This window comes from Hemibagrus wyckioides, linkage group LG20 (assembly GCF_019097595.1).
Source record: "Hemibagrus wyckioides isolate EC202008001 linkage group LG20, SWU_Hwy_1.0, whole genome shotgun sequence".
NCBI classification, from domain to species: Eukaryota; Metazoa; Chordata; class Actinopteri; order Siluriformes; family Bagridae; genus Hemibagrus; species Hemibagrus wyckioides.
The window spans coordinates 5,354,417-5,379,416 of NC_080729.1; the positions used below are offsets into that span (position 1 = coordinate 5,354,417).

The window sequence follows — 25,000 nt, forward strand, 5'->3', positions numbered from 1 at the left end:
AGAATGTTAGAGAAGAAAGAGCAGAATGTTAGAGAAGAAAGAACAGAATGTTAGAGAAGAAAGAGCAGAATGTTAGAGAAGAAAGAGCAGAATGTTAGAGAAGAAAGAGCAGAATGTTAGAGAAGAAAGAAGCAGAATGATGGAGAGGAAAGAAGCAGAATGTTAGAGAAGAAAGAGCAGAATGATGGAGAGAAAAGAAGCAGAATGATGGAGAGGAAAGAACAGAATGTTAGAGAAGAAAGAGCAGAATGATGGAGAGAAAAGAAGCAGAATGATGGAGAGGAAAGAACAGAATTTTAGAGAAGAAAGAGCAGAATGTTAGAGAAGAAAGAGCAGAATGATGGAGAGGAAAGAAGCAGAATGATGGAGAGGAAAGAACAGAATGTTAGAGAAGAAAGAGCAGAATGATGGAGAGAAAAGAAGCAGAATGATGGAGAGGAAAGAACAGAATGTTAGAGAAGAAAGAGCAGAATGATGGAGAGAAAAGAAGCAGAATGATGGAGAGGAAAGAACAGAATGTTAGAGAAGAAAGAGCAGAATGTTAGAGAAGAAAGAGCAGAATGATGGAGAGAAAAGAAGCAGAATGATGGAGAGGAAAGAACAGAATGTTAGAGAAGAAAGAGCAGAATGTTAGAGAAGAAAGAGCAGAATGTTAGAGAAGAAAGAGCAGAATGATGGAGAGAAAAGAAGCAGAATGATGGAGAGGAAAGAGCAGAATGTTAGAGAAGAAAGAGCAGAATGATGGAGAGGAAAGAAGCAGAATGATGGAGAGGAAAGAACAGAATGTTAGAGAAGAAAGAGCAGAATGTTAGAGAAGAAAGAGCAGAATGTTAGAGAAGAAAGAGCAGAATGATGGAGAGAAAAGAAGCAGAATGATGGAGAGGAAAGAACAGAATGTTAGAGAAGAAAGAGCAGAATGATGGAGAGAAAAGAAGCAGAATGATGGAGAGGAAAGAACAGAATGTTAGAGAAGAAAGAGCAGAATGATGGAGAGAAAAGAAGCAGAATGATGGAGAGGAAAGAACAGAATGTTAGAGAAGAAAGAGCAGAATGTTAGAGAAGAAAGAGCAGAATGATGGAGAGGAAAGAAGCAGAATGATGGAGAGGAAAGAACAGAATGTTAGAGAAGAAAGAGCAGAATGATGGAGAGAAAAGAAGCAGAATGATGGAGAGGAAAGAACAGAATTTTAGAGAAGAAAGAGCAGAATGTTAGAGAAGAAAGAGCAGAATGATGGAGAGGAAAGAAGCAGAATGATGGAGAGGAAAGAACAGAATGTTAGAGAAGAAAGAGCAGAATGATGGAGAGAAAAGAAGCAGAATGATGGAGAGGAAAGAGCAGAATGTTAGAGAAGAAAGAGCAGAATGATGGAGAGGAAAGAACAGAATGATGGAGAGGAAAGAAGCAGAATGATGGAGAGGAAAGAACAGAATGATGGAGAGGAAAGAACAGAATGTTAGAGAAGAAAGAGCAGAATGTTAGAGAAGAAAGAGCAGAATGTTAGAGAAGAAAGAGCAGAATGATGGAGAGAAAAGAAGCAGAATGATGGAGAGGAAAGAACAGAATGTTAGAGAAGAAAGAGCAGAATGATGGAGAGGAAAGAACAGAATGTTAGAGAAGAAAGAGCAGAATGATGGAGAGAAAAGAAGCAGAATGATGGAGAGGAAAGAGCAGAATGTTAGAGAAGAAAGAGCAGAATGATGGAGAGAAAAGAAGCAGAATGATGGAGAGGAAAGAACAGAATGTTAGAGAAGAAAGAGCAGAATGATGGAGAGAAAAGAAGCAGAATGATGGAGAGGAAAGAGCAGAATGTTAGAGAAGAAAGAGCAGAATGATGGAGAGGAAAGAAGCAGAATGATGGAGAGGAAAGAAGCAGAATGATGGAGAGGAAAGAAGCAGAATGATGGAGAGGAAAGAAGCAGAATGATGGAAAGGAAAGAAGCAGAATGATGGAGAGGAAAGAAGCAGAATGATGGAGAGGAAAGAAGCAGAATGATGGAGAGGAAAGAAGCAGAATGATGGAGAGGAAAGAAGAAGAATCATGGAAAGGAAAGAAGCAGAATGATGGAGAGGAAAGAAGCAGAATGATGGAGAGGAAAGAAGCCGAATGATGGAGAGGAAAGAAGCAGAATGATGGAGAAGAAGAAGAATCATGGAAAGGAAAGAGCAGAATGATTAAAAGAACAGAAACATGGAGAAGGAAGAGAAGAATGACGGAGAGGAAAGAACAGAAAGAGGAATTATCAGTGATTATAGGGGAAGGTAAACAGACGAGAGCAGAAAGCAAAACATAAGCACATGGCACTTGTTGCTACGGAAACCACAACCACAATCCTAAGAATCTTGGGCTCTAAGCAAAGTGGCCAGAGGTGGCAGATGTTCCAGAGCCAGCAGCAGGAATCACACTGATGCCCCTGGCAGTGTAAGAAGACATGGGGTAACTTTTTCAAACAACATGCTGTCTGGAAGTCGTGCAGGAAGTCGTCTGGAGGCTGATATCATGCAACAAAGATAAATAATAAGTGTGTATTCACCTCAGAGCTGGGTCCTGGAGCTAACAGCCACAGGCTAGTGGTATGATATCCACGAAGAGAGAGCGAGGCGGAGATGAGACATGCATATACTCAACAAAGCTATCCATCAGCCAATCACGTTGCAGCAGCAGCACAAAGCATAAAATCAGTCAAGAGCTTAGGTTTATCTTCACATCAAACATCAGAATAGAAGGAGAAGAAGAAGAAGCCTTTATTATCACCACACATACATTTACAGCATAGTGGATCCCAGCTAAGAAAGTTGGGGTCAGAGCGCAGGGGCAACTATGATACAGCACCCCTGGAGCAGAAAGGGTTAAGGGCCTTACTCAATTGCCCAGCAGTAGCAGCTTGGTGGTGCTGGGGCTTGAATGAAGAGAAAGAGTGATCTTTAACCATGGCATGGATGTTGATTCCAGATGGGCTGGTGTGAGACTTTCACAGTCTTTAGAGTTCTGTGTGGAAACACCTTGTTGATTAGAGAGAAGAGAGGAAAATGGACAGATGGATAGAGGTTTGAGCTGCCCAGAAGGAAGTAACCTAAATAATCACTTTTTACAGCTTCCACTCCCCACATGCATCAGTGAGCCTCGTCCGCCCATGACCCTGTCGCCGGTTCACCACTGTTCCTTCCTTGGACCACTTTTGATAGATACTGACCACTGCAGACCAGGAACACCCCACAAGAGCTGCAGTTTTGGAGATGCTCTGATCCAGTGGTCTAGCCATCACAATTTGGCCCTTCGTCAAACTCGCTCAAATCCTTACGCTTGTCCATTTTTCCTGCTTCTAACACATCAACTTTGAGGACGAAATGTTCACCTGCTGCCTAATATATCCCACCTGAGATAATCAGTGTTATTCACTTTACCTGTCAGTAGTCATAATGTTATGGCTGATCGGTGTATATTTCAAGCCCACATTGAAAAACAAATATATATATATATATAAAAAATAATAAAATAATAAAATAATAAAATTATATTATATTATATTATATTATATTATATTATATTATATTATATTATATTATATTATATTATATTATATTATAGTATATTATATTAAGTCCAGACTGATTTTACTTTACATGTTTTGAAGCAGATGGAACCTTATAAGAAGCAAAAAAGAATAATCCCCAAAACCCAGAACATGTGATGACGTTTTATCAGAACACACCAAAAATATATCCTGATCATATATCAAAACTATTCTTTTTCATTTGTCGTTTTAAATATTTATTTTTTTCTTACTTATTATTCAGTTCTAGCCACTAGAGGGGGCAGGGATGTATGAGATTGAGGTTATAGTGGACGTACAGTAAGAAGAAGAAAAAGAAGAAAAAGAAGAAGAAGAACAACAACAAAAGTTAGGAGAAAAGGCTTCTTCATTGTAATCCCTAAACGACTCTAGTGCATTGTGGGATTGCTACTTTCAGCTTCAATACAAATGGTTCTGTCCCAAATGCTAAAACTTAAGTGCACTTAGTATTCTTTCTAGAACAATAATTATTTTGACTTAGAGTTCATTAGTTATTAGTGTTTGTAGTAGAATCTGTTGAACTTCATGACTTGAACTGTCCCAATTCATGTCCAGTTAGTCTGAAGTAGAACGTCGGCCATTTTGGGGCTCTGTCCCAATTCGTGACTGGTTAGTCCTAGTTCTTTCTAAATCCAGAATGGTTGAAGGTTTCTCTGGAACATTAGTCACTTCTTTGGCTCAGATCAGCCGTTTTATCTCTAGTCGTGTCCGAAACACTTGAACACACACACACACCCTACACACACACACACACACACCCCTTTCTAACAAGGTTTCTTTTGTGTGGTTATTTTAGTTTGATGTCTGAAGGACTGAGTGTATCATCCATAACGCACCACAAACACACAACAGGAGGATCAATAAGCAAGTGTGTGTAATGAAGCAAAGTGTACATGTGGATATATTACCTGTAACATAGTTAGTGGTCATGTGATTATTGGCCTCGTGTCCTCTGCGAGCGTGTGTTTGTTTATGTAGAGTGTCATGTAACCACGAGCATCTGCTGTCCACTTAGGCTGGTCTTGTGCACAAATTCAACATTCACATTAATGCAGGTGGATGGAAACACACACACACACACAGTAACCCCGAGCCAGGTTGGTGATATCATTTGTATAATCTCTTAGTCTCGGGGGCATTGTTTTGTAGATACAGACAGCAGCATCAATTATGGAAAATTACACTTAAAAATAAAACCCTCCTGTAACATTTTGAACATTTGGCCTTTGGGGCGGCTTGTTGCCATGGCGCCCGGATTGCCACAAGGCTTTACGGAAAGGCCGAAATGAGGTTTACAAAATCTAAACACAAACAAAATGTCACAGAAGTCTCTCTCTCACTGAGACAAAGCCCTTAATGTTCTTCCTGCTGCATGATTATTATTATTACCAGGTTAATTCTCCTACTTCAGGTTTCCTCGATGGTCGGTGGCTCCGATGTTCAGGGAGACCGATATTCAAAAAGTAAACACACTCACTTTGTTCTTTTCTGTATTCGCTGCCTTAATAGTCGCATCCTTTGAAGATACATAGTTTTTTTTTTCTTTTTTCTTTCATGATTTGGGGAAATAAATAATAGACGGCTTTGTCCATTGTAGAGCACTAAAGCCTGGTTTGTGGTTTGTCATTACTGAGAGAGAGAGAGAGAGAGAGGCAGACAGATAGAGAGAGAGAGGCAGAGATTGACAGAGAGAGGAGAGAAACAGAGAGAAAGAGTGAGAGAGAGAGAGATGGAGAGGGAGAGACAGAGAGAGCGAGGCAGAGAGAGGGATTACAGAGAGAGAGGGAGAGAGAGACACAGAGAGAGAAAGAGACAGAGAGAGACAGACAGAGAGAAAGAGAGAGAGACAGACAGAGAGAAAGAGAGAGAGACAGACAGAGAGAAAGAGAGAGAGATAGAGAGATATAAAGAGAGAGAGAAAGAGAGAGGGAGAGAGAGAGAGAGTTAGTTTGTCACAGAAAGGAGGCGGAGTCAACCAGCAGGTTAAACGCATGCTAATTCTCACCTGTGTGTTAATACTGCCATCCATCAGATGTGTGTTTTTTGGCCTTTCAGGGAGTGCAGTGAACCACAGAAAGAGCTGGAGCTGATGGAGTCGATACACAACACGCCCACTTTGAGCTCGAACCCTGCCGATCCATTAGGTTTTGGTTTCCGTTTGATGTTGTGTTTAATGAAAGCGAAATGCAGCTCCATGCTGAGTGGCACCGGCGTTGATGATTAAAAAGTTTCCTTACTGCATGCTCATCAATGTCTTCATGGTAATGAATGTCCTCATTAAGACTTCAATATCCAGATTGTCCAAAATATTGCAATGTAAACAGAAAATGAATAAATTACTGAATTTCAGGATATGCGTTTAGATTTCATCAGCCAAGATGCTACATCAGTAAGATCATGCTCAAAGGTGACCATGTCAAGTCGTTAGATACCAAGATGACAATAAACCATTCTGTTAGTATAACAACAAACTGTTGCTGTAATTAAAATCCATCTACACTATATTGCCAAAAGTTTTGGGACACCGCTCCAAATCATTGAATTCAGGTGTTGTTTTTCCTGGATTGGCCACGGGTTCCAGTGAAAGGAACAATTTCATACTCCCAACTTTGTGGGAACAGTTTGGGGATGACCCCTTCCTGTTCCAACATGACTGTACACCAGTGCACAAAGCAAGGTTCATAAAGACATGGATGAGGGAGTCCTGACCTCAACCCCATAGAACACCTTTGGGATGAATTAGAGTGGAGACTGCAAGCTAGGCCTTCTCGTCCAGCATCAGTGCCTGACCTCACAAATGCACTTCTACAGGAATGGTCAGAAGTTCCCTTAAACACACTCCTAAACCTTGTGGAAAGTCTTCCTAGAAGAGTTGAAGCTGTTATAGCTGCAAAGGGCAGGCCAACTCTATATTACATTCATGGGCATGTAAAGGCAGACGTTTTGACCTGGCCCGCAGTCTCCGCTCTAATTCATCCCAAAGATGTTCTATGGGGTTGAGGTCAGGACTCTGTGCAGGTGAGTCAAGTTCCTCCACACCAAACTCGCTCATCCATGTCTTTATGGACCTTGCTTTGTACACTGGTCATGTTGGAACAGGAAGGGGTCATCCCCAAACTGTTCCCACAAAGTTGGGAGCATGAAATTGTCCAAAATGTTTTGGTATTAAATAGAACTATAAACTGTGTAACTGCAAAATGTGTGTATTTTCCTTCATGTATAAGATAAGAGTGTACTTTTTGGCAAATTTTTGGCTGTGGGATAAGTGGCATAACAGCAAAGTCTGGAGTATGTTATTCCTTACTTGCTCACCACTTGCCTCAGTCACTGTTTAACCCTTTTGAACCCTTTTGAGCCGGGTGAATGCATTGTTCAGCGGATGATGAATGATTAAGAGCAGGTACGTACAGTACACCAGGTCAGGTTATTCCAAGGTCAGTGTGTATTCAGCGTGTCCTCTGTGAGGGCTGCATTAATATGTGTGCTTTTCCTCAACATCCACTTCGGCCCACATGCCCTCTCGTTCGCTACTTAATGAAATTGGCCTGTAAGTCAGAACAGAAGGCACCTGGAGGACATGAATCTGATAAAACAGCGAGATAAACAGGAAGAACAGGGAGATTAGTTTTTTGGGGGTTTTTTTTCACTCATGCCTGCTTTCAGGGCTCCATTTCCATCAGCACTGTCTTTATTGATCAGAAGCGAGAGGATGAGAAGAGAGCTTGGGTAATAGGACAGTAAAAAGGTGGAGTGTTTGAGATTCTAGGAATTATTCTAACTGGTCAAGAGCCTTAAAATGGCCACAAACATCATGAGTGATGCTCGTTATATTAGATGGAAACATCCATCAGCTTCGTCCATGAAGCTGTTAGGGATGAGCAACGCGCTGCATCACAGTTCTGCTTGAACACTAACCAGACTGGAAAGGTGGCATTTAGGATGGAGGCTAAAATGGCTGATGTTCTAGTATGAGGTTCACAGGAAATTTAAGACACTTTAAGATGCAAAACGTCTGCTTTTCGAGTAGGAACTATGTGGTAATGTTTAAATTAAGCTCTTAGACGCTTACAAATAAGTTCCTTGCAGTATAGAGCCCTATAGAACAGAACCCTGGGGTACTGTACATGGCTAGTAGAACCTATTTCGAAAAAAAGCCAATAGTATTTTTCATTTTTTGATTTTCTTAACACAGTGATGGTGTTTTTGTTGAAATAAATGTATAAATGCATGTAAATGTATGTATAAATATAATTTGCTGTATTTTCTTGTCTAAATTTGTACTTGATAATAATAATAATAATAATTAATAATAATAATAATAATAATAGGAAGAAGAAGAAGAGAGATAATAAAAAGAAGAATAAACATATTATTATTGTTTTTATTATTATTTTTTATTAACATTTTAAATAGCAATAATAATAATAATAATAATAAGAAGAAGAAGAAGAAGAAGAAGAAGAAGAAAAAGAACATAGAATAATAACAAGTATAAGAATAAACATATTTTTATTATTACAATATTGTTATTATATTGTAATAACACTATTAATTTACAAATGTATAAATATATTATACTACATTATTAATAATACCATATTATTATTATTGTTATTATTATTATTATTATTATTATTATTATTATAAATAATAAGACATATATTATATATAATAATAAATTATATATTATATAAAAGCATATTATTATTAGTAGCAGTAGTGTGTTGTTGTTTTGCTGTTGTTCTTATTATATAGTAATAACATTTTATTCATATATATATATGTATAAATATATTATACTAGATTATTAATAATATCATTTTAAATAATAATAATCAAAATTAGAAGAAGAAGAAGAAGAAGAAGAAGAAGAAGAATGGTTCCACTGAACCATATCACTTGGATTCAACGAACCCTCCAGAATCCTTTCAAGAGTGAAGTCCAGTCATTTTTTTTTTTTTTTTTTGTAAAACAGAACCATATATATCTAGAAGAAAAAATTAGAAGCAGAACAAAAATAATGCATGTCTTTTAGGCATCTTTAGTTGAGCCTCATTATAAACTGAAGTCATGTAGCTGAGGCTGAAGAAGAATCCCTGATACTTAGCTTTCTGTTGAGAAAGTGTTTAGAAAGAAAGTGGTCAGTGAACACGATCGGCGAGATAAGGCAATCTCAGCATGGATAGGTGTATGCTAATTTCTGTTTCGGATCCGGTGACCTTTCAGCCTCCCAACGCGGCCTGAGTAGGTGGTACTTTTACATTTCAGATCTGGTCAAGTTTCCAGAAAAACAGGATGTTTCGGACAAAAGTCCTCTAACAGCTCGGCAATTAAAGTGCTGGAGCAGGTGTGTGGAGGTGTGTGGAGGTGTGTGGAAGTGTGTGGAGGTGCGGGTTTTACCTACTACAGCTGCAAAAGCACACTGATTATACAACAGTTGTTGCAATAATCTAAACGTATTCATTTATTACCGAGTTACACCACCTACTCACAATATATAGATTAGCATCACCTAGTCTCTTGGCCCTTTAGGTCCATCCATCCATCCATTGTCTATACCCACTTTATTCCTAATTAGGGTCATGAGGATCTGCTGGAGGTGCACCCTGGACAGGTCACCAGTCCATCACAGGGCCACACATATAGACAGACAACCACACACACACTCACACACACTCCTATTGGCAATTTAGAATTACCAATCAACCTAATGTACATGTTTTTGGACTGTGGGAGGAAACCGGAGTACCCGGAGTAAACCCACGCAGGCACGGGGAGAACATGTAAACTCCACACAGAAAGGCCCCTGGCTCTTTAGGTCCTCATGGTTTAATTATTTAATCTGAACATGACTGTTTATCACAGCACCGTGTTTACCTTTTTTTTTGGGGCAGGGTAAGGGGACTTAAACACCGATGATGCGGTCAGCTCTTCTGAATCCATCTACTTCTCTTTTTCAGAACTTTGACCCTACAATACCATGTAGCTCTAATGTTTGACCTTACAATTCCATGTAGCACAGGAATGCCATGACACGCAAAAGCAACGTGTCCCAACTCAAAATACGCAAAATCCAAGACAGCTATTATTTGACAGCGATGAGTCAGGACTCAAAATTGGGCAATAAAATCCAAGATCATGCAGAAACATAGTTAGGATGACTTTATACTACAGTATGCACACACATACACACACCCACATACACTCACACACACTCACACGCACTCACACGCACGCACGCACACAAACGCTCGCACGCACACACACACACACACACAAATTGAAGCAGGTATGGAATTCTATGGCTATTTAGTAGATCAGGATGTTCCAGGATTTTATAAAAAAAATTCTTTCTTTCTTTCTTCCTTTTCATTCTTTCTTTCCTTCTTTTCTTCCCTTCTATTTCCTTCCTTCCTTCTTTTCCTTATTTATTTCCTCCCTTCCTTCTTTTCCTTCCTTCTTCCTTCCTTCTTTTCCTTATTTCCTTCCTTCCTTCCTTCTTTTCCTTATTTATTTATTTCCTTCCTTCCTTCCTTCCTTTCTTCTTTTCCTTATTTATTTATTTCCTTCCTTCCTTTCTTCTTTTCCTTATTTATTTATTTCCTTCCTTCCTTCCTTCCTTCCTTCCTTCCTTCCTTCTTTTCCTTATTTATTTCCTTCCTTCCTTCTATTTCCTCCCTTCCTTCTTTTCCTTCCTTCTTCCTTCCTTCCTTCCTTCCTTCTTTCCTTCTTTTCCTTATTTCCTTCCTTCCTTCCTTCCTTCCTTCCTTCTTTTCCTTATTTATTTCCTTCCTTCCTTCCTTTCTTCTTTTCCTTATTTATTTATTTCCTTCCTTCTTTTCCTTATTAATTTCCTTCCTTCCTTTCTTCTTTTCCTTATTTATTTATTTCCTTCCTTCCTTCCTTCTTTTCCTTATTTATTTCATTCCTTCCTTCCTTCCTTCTATTTCCTCCCTCCCTTCCTTCTTTTCCTTCATTCTTTTCCTTCCTTCCTTCCTTCCTTCCTTCCTTCCTTCCCTTTTCTTTCTTTCTTTCTTTCTTTCTTTCTTTCTTTCTTTCTTTCTTTCTAGTATGTACTGAATAATGACATAAAAATAATTGAGATATATTTTTTCCATAAAGGGTAAGAAATAAAATCATTTACTCCTAAGTTTAGCTCCATTGCTGCTCTCCTCTTCCATGAAGTAAAAATGTCCATAAAGTGGAGAAAGTTTCCTGTCCTGACATTTTATCCTACACGTAAGGTATGCGTGTTGGAATGCAGCGCGAGCGCACTGCGCACGCGCGCGTTTCGTGACAGCGATAAGGTCGCTATAGTTACAGCGTGTTCCGACTCGCGCGAGCAGGTTCCGCCCCGCCCATGCAAAACACTCGCCACCTAAACCAGGAAGCAAAACACACGTAAACACGGACTAAGGAACCAACAAATATAAGGCAGAAAGAGGAGTTGTTTTCATCGTCTTGCTGTCCAGAAGCGAATAGAAACCCGCTGTGGATGAGTTTATTCCGCTAAACGCGCGCGGGTATGTACCGTAGTGTTTTTTATTTACTATGCAAATAGTAGAGCCTTTCACTATATGCGCGAGCCTTTCAAAAAAGAAGGGGGGTACAGGATGTGACACTGCACTCATTAACATAACACACGCGCCGAGAAGAGCTGGGTTTCACCTTTATTTTCTGAATGATCACAGGGAAAAACCTGGCTTTCCAGATCCTAGGCTTTATTTATTGATTTGTTGTTTGTGTTTATTTGTTTAATTATTTTCGAGGAGGACTTTTACTCTGTGGCGCATGCTTGCATAAGTCCTCAGTGCTGATTGAACGCGTGTTGCCTTAACACCTACGTCACGTTGTTTCGAAATTAAGCCACGCTTCAGTAGACCTCTCTCTTCATTTCGGTAGACCTCTCTCTTCATTTCGGTAGACCTCTCTCTTCATTTCGGTAGACCTCTCTCTTCATTTCAATAGACCTCTTTCTTCATTTCAAGAGATCGATGCAGCAGAGCTTTAATCTTTCAGTCTTCACAGCTCTCTCGGCTCCAACAGATCAGCTTCCATCTTTCACACTACTATTTGTGTCGAGTGTCACGCTTGATATTTCGTAAATCTCACTGAAATTTGCTGTAAATCAGAGCAGCTGTATATTTTTACATTTACGGCATTTGGCGAACACCCTTATCCAGGCCATTTTTAAGCAACTGAGCAAATTGAGGGTTAAGGGCCTTGCTCAGGGACCCAGCAGTGGTAGATGGTGGACCTGGGGTTTGAACTCGCAACCTTCCGGTCAGTCGTCCAACACCTTAACCACTAAGCTTTCACATCCCTCATATAGCTGTATACCGAATCCCAGGACTTTGAGTTGAATCATCTACATCTGATCTCCTATTAAATAGAATTCTCTGGTGATATGACATTCTAAAAACTCCTATGTCTTTTTTTTTTTCAGTGAAACCTGACCATAATCCATTTTGACTGATATCGCTGAACATTTTTTCCCCTGTTAAACTGTTAAATATGTGTTAAATGACTCCATGAGAGAATAATGAGAATATACACTGACCAGGCATAACATTATGACCACCTGCCTAATATTGTTTTTTTCTCCATTTGCTGCCAAAACAGCCCTGACCCATCATGCACTGTGTATTCTGACCCCTTTCTATCAAACCAGCATTAACGTCCTCAGCAATTTGAGGAACAGTAGCTCGTCAGTCGTCGACCCCCACGTGCAATCAATGAGCCTTGGCCACCCATGACCCTGTCGCCGGTTCACCACTGTTCCTTCCTTGGACCACTTTTGATAGATACTGACCACTGCAGACCGATCTGGAGACCGATGTCCACAAGATCTGCAGTTGTGGAGATGCTCTGATCCAGTGGTCTAGCCATCGCAATTTGGCCCTTCGTCAAACTCGCTCAAATCCTTACGCTTGTCCATTTTTCCTGCTTGTCTTTGAGGATAAAATGTTCACCTGCTGCCTAATATATCCCACCCACTAACAGGTACCATGATGAGGAGATCATCAGTCTTATTCACGTCACCTGGCAGTGGTCATAATGTTATGCCTGATCAGTGTAAGCATACTGAAGGTGTTTCATTTTAACTCATACTTGTGATATCAAAATTATTGACCTCACCATGCGTCAATAAAGCCAGTATATTAAATATCAGCATATTATTAAGTATTTCTTTTAAATGCGTTCAGATCTGTTCTAATTTTTTTACTCCTAACAATGAAAATGAATGGAATCTGGTAATTGTTAAAGCGGCCATTTTGGAATTTGAACCAGAATTTTGAGTTATTTTGACCGTTCAACTTGACAAGTCAGTATCTGCTGTGCAGCATGAACACGTTCAGTTTTGCTCTGTCAGCTACTCAGTCCTTAACACCCACAGGCATTTACATAAAGTGTTATAAGTGTGTAGAAAGTGATAATTCTAGGTGTCAAACGTGCCTTTCATCAGTCGGTAGCGTGTGATGTATTAGAATACGCCTTGACTCGACCGTGACTTCCTGCTTTCATTCAGCAACGACCTACACGTTCAATATCTTTAGATTTCGCGCGTCATTTGTTCGCTAGTGTTTGTTATACATGATAATGTGTGTTTTTATTCTTCCTGTACTGTACAGTCGTGGACTGACCTCAGTAGAAACACGGGCTGAGGCAGTGCAAGTGCAACCCCCACCACCCCCCCACCCCCGGGTCCTACTCACAAACGCTCCAACCAGGTGTCCAGCAAGTTCCTCTTAAAACATAAAACAGCACAGTATAGACTTACTATAGAAGGAGAAACAGGAAGTATTTAATCTGTGTAGCTTGAATTAGAAAGTGTGTATGAAAGCTAAAGGTCAGGTATGTGTTTAAGTACATACACACTCCTAGATGTGTGTGTGTGCGGTTTTATGGTGTGTGATTACAGCTGTGTGTAAAGATTTATTATGTGTCACATCGCATGATTACAGATAGAAGGTGAAATCTCGGCTCGGATTCTACTACAGCCTGTTCGATAACATTTCAGGTTATGCAATAAAAGTCAGACCTGCGAACAAAGAAAACACCCTTGTCTCGCTTACGATCTCGTCTGTTTGTAAACACACACGTTCTCCGGTTCAGTCGCGATGTAACGAGGATGTTTATTTCCGTCCATCAGTATGTTTCTTGTGTGTTTCATTCAACATCAACGCTAACATTGTTGTAGCTATTTTACGACTTTGTTTATTTATTTATTGCTTCAGATGACCCTAGATTCATTTAGTTCCCAATTTCTAATATTCCAGTCTTTCTTTGGTCTTTCAAAATTAAATTAGCAAGCAAGAATCAAACCTTCCAATAACTTCATCAAACCTCTTTGCATGTTGTACTTCTTCTTCTTCTTTCCCTTCAGGGGTGGCCACAGCGAATCATCTCTCTCCACCTATCCCTATCTTCTGCATCCTCAACACTTGCACCCACTAGCTTCATATCCTCATTTATTCCATCCATACACCTCCTCTTTGGCCTTCCTCTTTGCCTCTGGCAGCTCCATATCCAACATTCTCCTACCAATATACTCACTCTCCCTCCTCTGAACATGTCCAAATCTGGCCTCCCTAACTTTGTCCAACATGAGCTGTCCCTCTGATGTACTCGTGCCTAATCCTGTCCAACCGTGTCACTCCCAAAGAGAACCTCAACATCTTCAGCTCTACTTCTTCGACCAACAGTAGCCCAATTTCCACCAGCGGTCGTTGTTAATCCGGGCCTCGACCGATCCGGTATGAAATTCAGAGTACTAACGATTTGCATGATCAAATTTGGCAATGTTTTACGCCGGATACACCTAATGCACCCCTCTCTATTTATCCGGGCTTGGGACCGGCACATAAGTCACTGGACTGTAACCCCCATGGCTAGATTCTTGCGCCACTCTCCGATTTTAATAAAAACAATTCTGACCCTTCCTCGGTTGTCTAGGGTCCAATTGGAACAATTGGGGAGCATTTAAATGACGCTTTATTGACCTCAAGTCAACCCACAGACTAGCTTTTTACCTCAACTCAAAAGTCTTTCACAGTTTCACAGCAAAAACTGTCATAAAATCCCGTATGTAATTATTAATCAGGTAGTGCAGCAGAGCGTGGGAATTTTGCTGTCAGGTATTTGTCAGGTATTAGATTTTGTTCCTGTTTTGTTGAATGTCTTTGTCATGTCCCACTCCACAGTGGTGATTAGTCTAGTGTTTCATAAAGTAGCCTACTAAGGCCAATAGATGCATAGAAAAGTTCCAAAAAAATGAAAATGTTCACAGTAAATGAAGATATCAAGACCGTTTCTGCTCCCTGAGATGCCTCGAGTGCTTTTTCTAAGATCTGAGATCTGCTTTATCTTCAACCACTAAAATGTCTAAACCACTGAAATGATTCCTGACTCATTTTATGTCAGACTAGCGATTTGCGATAAAATAATTTCATTCATTTAAACTGACAAGTTGATTTCCGTTCCCGACCAGAAAGCTGTGTCCCAAAATTATTTAGAACTTTTTAAAGGTTTGTGCAAATATATGAAATGTATAAATTAATAAATGTACAATATTTTTAATAGAACATGAAATAAGTATTTATATTTTCCTCCTGTTTGTGTTTAGCATTGTGCATTTTTTCCACACAAATTTGTAGCTTTAATGATGTGATCATTATATTTATAATGTAGTTGACTAATGAAGTAGATAGATAGATAGATAGATAGATAGATAGATAGATAGATAGATAGATAGATAGATACTTAATTGATCCCGTGAGGGAAATTCTTAACTTCAGTTCTGCTAGCATACGATGTTAGCTTTAATGTAGCTCCTCAAACAAGGAGGATGGAGTTGGTGTAGTGGGAATTAGTTGCAGTAAATCAGAGCAGTGAACAAGCATACAGGTGTGTGTGTGTGTGTGTGCATGCGTGTGTGCATTCTGGAACTTTCGTGCACATAGAAAGTTCTTACTTCCGTCTCATGCGTTTCCTGTTTGCACGACTCACAAAACTCTTACCTTTACCTTACACACACACACACACGATCACAAAACACACACAGTGAGAGAAGGAAGAACAGATGGATTGGAGTGTGTTACTGCCAGATTCTACACACACCCTCAAAAACATACATTCTGTGTTATTTCCTGCTCTCTGTGTGTGTGTGCGCGTGTGCATGCATGTTATATAATCCTATATACTGTCCCAGTGCTAGCTTTTAGAGTAAATCTATGTCTCTATCTGTCTATCTCTCTCTCTCTTTCTCTCTCTAACCACACACACACACACACACACACTCCATGCAAGCTACTCAGCTCACACCCAACTGCGTGTGTGTGTGTGTGTGTGTGAGAGAGAGAGAGAGAGAGAGAGAGTGTGTGTGTGTGTCTTTCTGTGTGTGTGAAAGCTACAGTATCTGCATTCTGTTTTGTGCGTATTTGTAAGCAGTGTAACTTTTTAAACCTTAAAAAAATGTGGTAGAAAATAATGTAAACATTGTCAAGCCTCCTACTGGACTGTAAATGGCAAGATTGTTTCGCTTTAGCCAATCAAAACCGCTCATTTACATGACCTCAGGATAGGGCGGGGCAACTACATGATCTCGATATCTTGTTCTGACATACTGCATACGCAGGATATTCTTATTTGCCAGCTAAAGGGAAACAGATTAGCATGGTGAATGAAATCAGACTTGGAGCTGTCTTCTAAATAAAACGTCTCATTTCCGTTGCATTATGAAGCTAAAGACATTCGGAAGTGTCAGAAAAAGGCCACATGAGTAGAAATGTGCATTTCTCGGCAACCACAGCAAAACCTGTGTGTGTGTGTGTGTGTTAACATATTAGCCTAACTTACTTGAATACTTTTAAGCCCATTATCATTCATCAACTTTAATACTATTAGCATACCGTGTTTAATGTAGCGGTAATTCTGTTATCATATTAGCTTTAATTAGCTTTGATGCAAAAAGCAGCTTTCATTAGCTGTAATTACCTTTATAACGAAGAAATAAATAAAGAGCGCAACAAACAAAACCGACTGATTTACGATCGAACGGATGACAATTATGAACTTACCAAATATAGAGTTCATTACTGGATGAATCGAGTTCCTCTACGTTTTAGTGCGTGTATTAGCATCGTAAAATGTGCTTTTTAAAGTAGCATACTTTTTTAGCAGCGAATGCTTTCTCTAAAGCTAAAAAAGTCGAGAGTGATGAGTATCTGGGTATCACGCTCAAGCTGTGTTCGAGTGCACTGAATGCATGAACTTTGGAAATGTGAAGCAGCTGCTTTGAGGTTTGCTCTCCATCTCACTGCTCTCACATATTTGACTTTTCTCATCCTTCCCTCATTATTGTTTATTTCCTTAAGCCGTGTTGTTCCACCCGTTCTCCCCAGCTACAGAGTCCCACTGAATGAAATGCATGTTCTCAATCCAAATGTGTTTCTGATTTCAGCCTCATAGTTCCTGCATTCCTGCAGCACAAAAGTTGTTTATTCCTATTGAAAAGCAATTCATATTCCCCTCTGATCGAACAAAGTCTCAAGAGAACCCTGAAGGTCATCTTTTTCCGTTCTCTAGTTCACTTCATGATCCAGCGTTACAGTAATCAGAAAAATATGAAAAAGCCAGGCCATAAATATAGACAAGACTTATGAACTAGCATTAAAACTGGCATTGTATTAATGTAAAAACACAGAGACATTTTATTAATGCTCAAACAGAGGAATTAGGATTATAGTAATGTAAAAACACATGGACTAGCCTTATAGTAATATGAAACAGGAATTAGCATTTTAGTGATGTAAAAACAGTGGAATTAGAATTGTAGAGAGGTAGAAACACAGGAATTAGTATTTTAGTGATGTAGAAAAGGGGAATTAACATTGTAGTGAGGTAAAAACCCAAGAGTTAATATTATAGTGAGATAGGAACACAGGTATTAGCATTGTAATGATGTAAAAACACAGGAATTAGCATTGTAGTGAGGTAACAACACAGGAATTAGCATTGTAGTGAGGTAAAAACACAGGAATTAGCATTGTAGTGAAATAAAAACACAAGAATTAACATTGTAGTGAGGTAAAAACCCAAGAGTTAATATTATAGTGAGATAGAAACACAGGAATTAGCATTGTGGTGAGGTAGAAACACAGGAATTAGCATTGTGGTGAGGTAGAAACACAGGAATTAGCATTGTGGTGAGGTAAAAACACAGGAATTAGCATTGTAGTGAGGTAAAAACACAGGAATTAGCATTGTAGTGCGGTAAAAACACAAGCATTAACATTGTAGTGTGGTAGAAACACAGGAATTAGCATTGTAGTGAGGTAAAAGCACATGAATTAGCATTGTAGTGAGGTAAAAGCATAGGAATTAGCATTGTAGTGTGGTAAAACATAGGAATTAGCATTGTAGTGAGGTAAAAACACAGGAATTAGCATTGTAGTGAGGTAAAAACATAGGAATTAGCATTGCAGTGGAGTAAAAACAGAGGAATAAGCATTGTAGCTAAGCAAAAGCACATGGACCAGACTTAAATAGTAAATTAACCTACAAAATAAACATTTGTTACAACCAGGATAAGATACCATTAGGTAAATTATCTTCATAGCTTATTCTGTGCTTGTTGTTGTCATAATGACAAACTGAGTTTCTGTACACAACATCCTGTGAGCTAGCTACGTTTATTAGTATTTAGTTACAATATAAAACAAAAACGTATGCTAAACGTCTGTAATCGGTATAGTTAGGTTAGGTTCGTTTTAGTTAATATGTCATGGGCTGTAAATTCTTATCTGTGTACTGTTCCACCTCGGGTCAGTCAGTAAAACACCCTATAAACATGCTAACCCACAAACTCTCCAAAATAGTTTTGACATAGCTATATAGAAGCTAACATAAATTAGCATTATAGGACAGGATAACATAATGCTTAGCTTTAAAAGCTAACCATTGTAATGCGCTTAGAATTACAATAAAGTGGCTAATCCTCAATTTAGCGCTTGAAGTGAGCAGGCTAACTGATAAACTAGCACTGTAATGAAGAGGTTAAACACGATTTAGCAGTATACTGAGATACCTTCAGCTATAAATAAAATGATGAGGGGAAAAACGACTGTAAATAAACTGTTTATTTTAAATTTAATTAGCTGGTGAGGCAAAAAGTTCTTGATGCGGTGTTGACTAGCAACCCTAATAAGCAGAATTACTGGACTGTGATGGCAGTGTACTGTCTGTTCTGTGTGACTAATTGTGTGCGTGTGTGTGTGTGTGTGTGTGTGGTGTGTGTGAGAGAGAGAGACAGAGAGACGCTAGCTCAGGTGCTTCTCTAAAATTCATTTTGAAGCCAGTGGATTAAGAGCCACTTCATCTTTGCGAACAGAGCTAGCATTTTCATTTTAAGTGTATTAATTAAATCTGTATAATCAGGGCATTGTTTATTTCATGTCTGCATTTTAAGCCGTGTGTGTGTGTGTTTGCTTTTTATAGAAGAACACAGTGTTAGTAGAGAAGCAATGGATTATTTCGTCCATTGCTCCATGGAGGTTCGCTGTGCTGTGAGCCGCATGTGCTTTCTTACACTGTTACACAATCCTCCAGTCTTTCGAGTCCTTGCATGATCCAGAAGGCTGTTATGCAATGTTGTAGTGTGTGTGTGTGTGTGTGTGTGTGTGTGTTTGTGTGCATGTGTTTGCGTACGCTCTGTTAATGCTTGTTTTTACATACACCCCAAAGGGTCGGCAATCAGGTTTGGCAGCGAGTCGGTGTGTTTTTCACATATCCAACTCCTCACAGTGTTTAAATGCTAATCTGTGTTTCGAAACAAAGCCTATTTTAATTGCCTGCTCGTTTCAAGCGCGTCTTTAAATAAAATCACGGCCTCGTCATTTTACTCCAGCATTCCGCCAAAAACGCAATCCCTGTCCAACTTTCACCAGATGTAGTAGATCAGCCAAGACATGTTTGCTTATTGATGGTAATATCTGGAGCTTGAACGCTATAGCCTTTGGTTTAGTACACACACACACGCACGCACACACACGCAGAGCGGTGGTCCTTTTGTTAAAAAGTGAGTCAGGTTTCAAAATGGCCGCCGTGATTCCTATGCTAAGATAACAGTCCGTTGTAGCATGCCAGAATCCGCAAAAGGGTTTGATGAATTGTGTTTGAATAGTGTAAATTTATTGGTTAAAATTTTTAACCAGAATATGCTTCTTTTTCTGTCACTTACAAACCCAAGTATCTCGCATAGTTGATCCTTCCTTCAGATCTTCTTCCTCCTTCTTTATCCTGGAGGTTAATACGTTTATGCTACTCATGTGCTCGGAGCAGCGATGTTTAAACTTGCCAGACTGACTCACGTATAAACAATGACTCATGTTGGGATGTTCTGCGGCATTTCTTCTGAAATAAAACAACTGCTTTCACACGTAGAGATGAGGTAAGAGATCTGACAAAAGTTTATCAGGTTCATAAAGTTAAGTACTTTCATTACTGCAGCACTGAGCTCTTACTCGCCTTATCTTTCAGAAGATTTGATCTGCGAGTTTAGATCTGGCCACGCTACCACTAAGGCCCTAGACAGCTAGATGCTAAATGAGAAATTTCACATATATATATAATGTTTCTAGAAACAAAGACGGCAGTGTAAAGTTTGTGTAGAGTTTGTTATAGTCTCTAATGTGTAAAATCTGTTAGTCTTTTAGGTCTAATCAAGCCCCAGAAATCATCACCATCCTCACAAGGCTGAACTTATTTCATGTCTGTAATTCTTACGGTCATGATAAGTTTCGAAAAATTAACTCAAGTTCTAAAAAAAAAAAAATAAAAGTAAAGTGATCCATTGTCTCGACACCTTGTGAGCTGAAACGAAGGTCATCTTTAAGTTGACTTGGCTTTCGTCTTGAAAGGTCTCACAGTGTGACATTAGGACTGTCTGAGACAAACCGCATAACCGAATTCACACCAGACTTGTCACGTCAAGACCTCGGTCAGTCCACACCAGACGTGAGACGTGTCTGGAGCGACAGCACACTTTTATTGCTGTCCGTTTCGCTTGAAATCTTCACCGTACGATGATCAGACACTATTGGTGACGTTGTCTATTTTGAGATGGATTATGTTGATGTTTTAATGATCAGGGGATACCGGTTTATCCTTTAAATTTTAGAGCTCTAGTTCCCGTAATCCTCTGCCACAAGACACGTCCTCTGTCACTTACTAATGACACTCAACTGTTGCTCATTACTTCCTGTTTCCTGTACAAATGTCCCTCAGTGTGTTCTGTAACTCACTTAGTGTAATAACAGAGGATTATACACTAATATACAAGCATATATGTATAGAGGACAAAAGGACACAGAGGAAGAATCGGGACACCGCAGTACCAAGTTCTGTTCAGACGTTCTCCTGTGACTGCTGTCATCATATCTGTCTGTCTCGCATCGGACTCTTCCGTTACCAGCAAGCATGCCTCCGACATGGACCAGACCTTTCGTAATCTTCACTCGCGAAGCCAAGCCATGATGTATATTCAGTGGAACCTTGGCATAGGAATTGAATTTGTTCTGGAAGCGAGTTCTTAAGGTGAAAATTTGTATTGTGAAATAATGTAAATGCAGATAATCCGTTCCAGCTACCCACAAATATTAGCAATGTTACCAATATGAAGTGTATGTAAACTGTATGGCTGCTTACAAAAAACTGACCCAAGCCAAGCATTCCATGTCAAGGCTCCTCACAGGAAGTCGTGCCACTAAGCTTGGACTAAACAGATAGATTACCCACACCACCAATCTGTCCAAAAAAAAAAAAAACGCCTGAAAAATCACCTAGCTTTTGAACGCATGACGAAAGCAATGTTGGTATCATGGGTTGAATCTTTTGAAACAGCTTTCGCTGACTGAAAACAAAATCATGAAATGTGTAAACTAGCTTCGGTTGGTTTTGCTTGGCTTTCCACTGACGCAAACAAGTTTTGAATGGCTCTGGGATGTATGTGCAAATTAGCCAGCGTTCGGTTCGGTTCGTTCGTATGCTGAAAATGCTTCGAATGCCAATGCAAATTCCTCGCAGAATTTCAATTCTTACGGTGAAAATTCATAAGGGAGGGCATTTGTATGCCGAGGTTCAACTGTAAGGTGAGGAAATCTACTTCGTGCTTCATTATAGTAGGTGCGTCGCTACATAAAAACTAAATAAACGATGCGGTTCAAAGCTCCCAAAAACCAAAAGATTGCTTGCTAGCCTTGTTGCGATTAATTGTAGCTGTAAAACCACTCACCTAAAAATAGTACAGTACATTTATTAGTCTTGGTTAGTCATATGCTCCATTGCGTGGCAATGCGTCAGTGTCGGGGGTTTTTTTTTGTTTTTTTTTTAAATAAAATTGAAACCGAAACTCGAAACTGAAACCGGTGTGAAAGCGAAGCACACGTATATTTGTTTTTATTTTATTTTCCCATGTCGATGTGAGTGATTCAGCTGAAGCGTGAAAACAAAGACGGCATGCAGCATGAGCGTTGATTGAAACAGCTTTCAAACCAAACAGAATTGTCATGGAATTGTGGGCTGTGGGTTATCTTCTGCCCAAGTCAAGATTTCGGTCTCAGACCTTGCAGTGGACGTCTGACTTCAAATTCGAAACGCACCAAATCCATTTTTGCAAAGGAATTTCATATCCCCAAAACAAACGCTTCCAGTTCACTTAAACACTCATCCACTTCTGTATTCATCATTACGTTCACAACATCGTGGGCCGATGTAGGGTTTTCTCATTTTAACAGAATGTTGATTAATAATACAAAAGTTAGATTTGGATGAGATTGAGTTGATGGGATGATTTAATGGCCAACTGTCGGTGTCAGGATTTCTTTTGGGACGTTTTTCTAGACAGGAGGAAGGTTCAGCAGGGGGGTAAGTTAGCTTTCAGGATTTTGTCATTTTGCCATCGCAGAAATTAATGCAAAGGGAAGAAATCTATTCGCAAGAACTTTTTAAAAATATCATACACTGTTGCCAAAAGTTTTGGGACGTCTGCCTGAATGTAATATAGAGTTGGCCTACCCTTTGCAGCAAGGTTTAGGAGTGTGTTTATGGGCATTTTTGACCATTAGAAGCACATTTGTGAGGTCATGCTGGACGAGAAGGCCTGGCTCGCAGTCTCCACTCTAATTCATCCCAAAGGTGTTCAATCAGGCTGAGGTCGCTCATCCATGTCTTTATGGACCTTGATTTGTGTACTGGTGCACAGTCATGTTGGAACAGGAAGGGGTCATCCCCAAACTGTTCCCACAAAGTTGGGAGCATGAAGTTGTCCAAAATGTCTTGGTATGAAGCTGAAGCATTAAGAGTTCCTTTCACTGGAACTAAGGGGCCGAGCCCAACCCCTGAAAAACAACACCTGAATTCAGTGATTTGGAGGGGTGTCCCAAAACTTTTAGCAACATAATGTAGATTTTCCACAGATTTGACCAAAGCCGAAGCCTTCTTCGATTCATGAGTGCAGCCGCCATAGAAAGTTTAGAAAAGAAATCCTGTGCCTACAGTTTCACCAATTCGAGTAGTTCAAAACTAAACAATCATAAAAAGTCTGGAAAATCCTGGAGGGACGGGTGAGAGAGGAATCGTTGCTGATATGCCAGAGGTAAAGAGAAAAATAGAAGCTTAGGGAGCATTGAGCAGTCGTGGTTTATCAACACTCCACCTCGCCGGGGAGCTCATTAACAGGTCAGGGAGAATGAAGTGGATAAGAAGGGTGTGATAATGGCAGCTGATTAATCAGGCGGATATAATGACCACTACAAGGATCTTTCCATATACTATATTCACACCTTTTTATTTCAAAAGGTCTCTGCAATTTTCTTTTTCATTTTTTCTTTTTCTACCCTATGAAAAGGATGACAGAATACAGGCATTTTTTTTCCTGTTTTGAGTGACACGTGGAAGCAGAAATATTTCTGTACCAATATTCCAAGGTTGGAGTAGATCTAAAAATAATCATTTGAAGGCCATCTGAGGTATTTTTGGGACGTTCACTGGAACACGCCGTGAACTTTCACTGTTCTGTTCAGTCACGTCGCACATGCGGATCCTCTTCTCTTGTTTTTTTTCTGCACCAAAGCTTCAGCAAAGGCAAAATCAATGGAGTTGAACCAAGCTTTAATTTATCTTTATTAATGATTATAATAAATCTAATCAAAACAAGTAGCTAGTTAGCTGTTTAAAGCATCGTTATGGCTACTGTATGTATGCTGCATACTTGGTACTCCAGACGGAGCTTTTTCTTAATAAATAAATAAATAAATAAATAAATAAATAAATCAGTGTCCATCACAAACAAATCAATATTTTAGTGAAGGCGAGCCAGTCCGTAGTCGACAGGCTTCATTGTAAAGAAAAGTATGAAAGATCTGCAGTATCTGAAAGATTTCCTCTCGACCGTCACATGAATTATATATGAAACTCGCATCTGGCAGAAAGTCCCAGTCCTCCAGCTTCATGGGCAGCTCAGATCAAATAATTCTTCTTCTTCTTCTTCTTCTTCTTCTTCTTCTTCTTCTTCTTCTTCTTCTTCTTCTTCTTCTTCTTCTTCTTCTTCTTCTTCTTCTTCTTCTTCTTCTTCTTCTTCTTCTTCTTCTTCTTCTTCTTCTTCTTCTTCTTCTTCTTCTTCTTCTTCTTCCACAGCTTTTGGCTTCTTTTAAATAGGAATCGTTGCTTGATATATCTTGACATCTTGAACATCTGCGCTCTGATCATGAATGCGTTTAGGACCAATTCCGAAAGGAATCGCTAATTCAAAATCATAGCTCAACATGTAGAGCAAGCGTGAGCGATTCGTAAACCAGTTACATTGTGAAATCTCACCAGGATGTTGCCGCTGATGGGAACTACAGTGCAAATATAGTGTTACATTTAGGAGATACTGTGATAGAATAGTGCAGTGCTCATGTGTCGGTTACAAAACACCAGCTTTGGTGGTTCGATTCTCAGATCGAGTGTTTGATTTTTATTAAAAAATTACACGCTCAAATCCAAAGTGTTGGATGGACGAAATCTACTCATGTTAATGTTAAGTAGCCTTTATTTGTCAAATATACAGTACATTAGAGCACAGTGAAATTCTTTCTTCGCATATCCCATGCTTGGAGGGTTGCGGTCAGAGCGCAGGGTTAGCCACGATGCGATGCTGCGCCCTTGGAGCAGGGGGGTGGTTGAGGACCTTGCTCAAGAGCCCGACGATGGCAGCTTGACGGTGCTGGTGCTGGGGCTTGATCCCCAAGCTTCCAATCAACAACCCAGAGCATTAACCACCTGAACCACCACCACTTTTCATGTGGGTCAGCTGTAGACCTTTGAATTAACTTATTTTCCAGGGCTTCAGTGCTGAAATTTATCGTCATTGTAAACCCCTGCGTTT

The 25,000-nt window shown here is 39.6% G+C and overlaps 1 protein-coding gene across 1 annotated transcript in view; it reads left to right on the top strand.

Annotated features, from left to right (window-relative positions):
* Positions 1-10,934: 10,934 nt before the first annotated feature.
* mbpb (myelin basic protein b) overlaps positions 10,935-25,000 on the top strand; it is a 56,942-nt gene continuing 42,876 nt past the window's right edge. Inside the window, exon 1 of the transcript XR_009202947.1 lies at positions 10,935-11,096. The gene's annotated coding sequence lies outside the window, so the exon portion shown is untranslated. The remainder of the gene's footprint in view (positions 11,097-25,000) is intronic.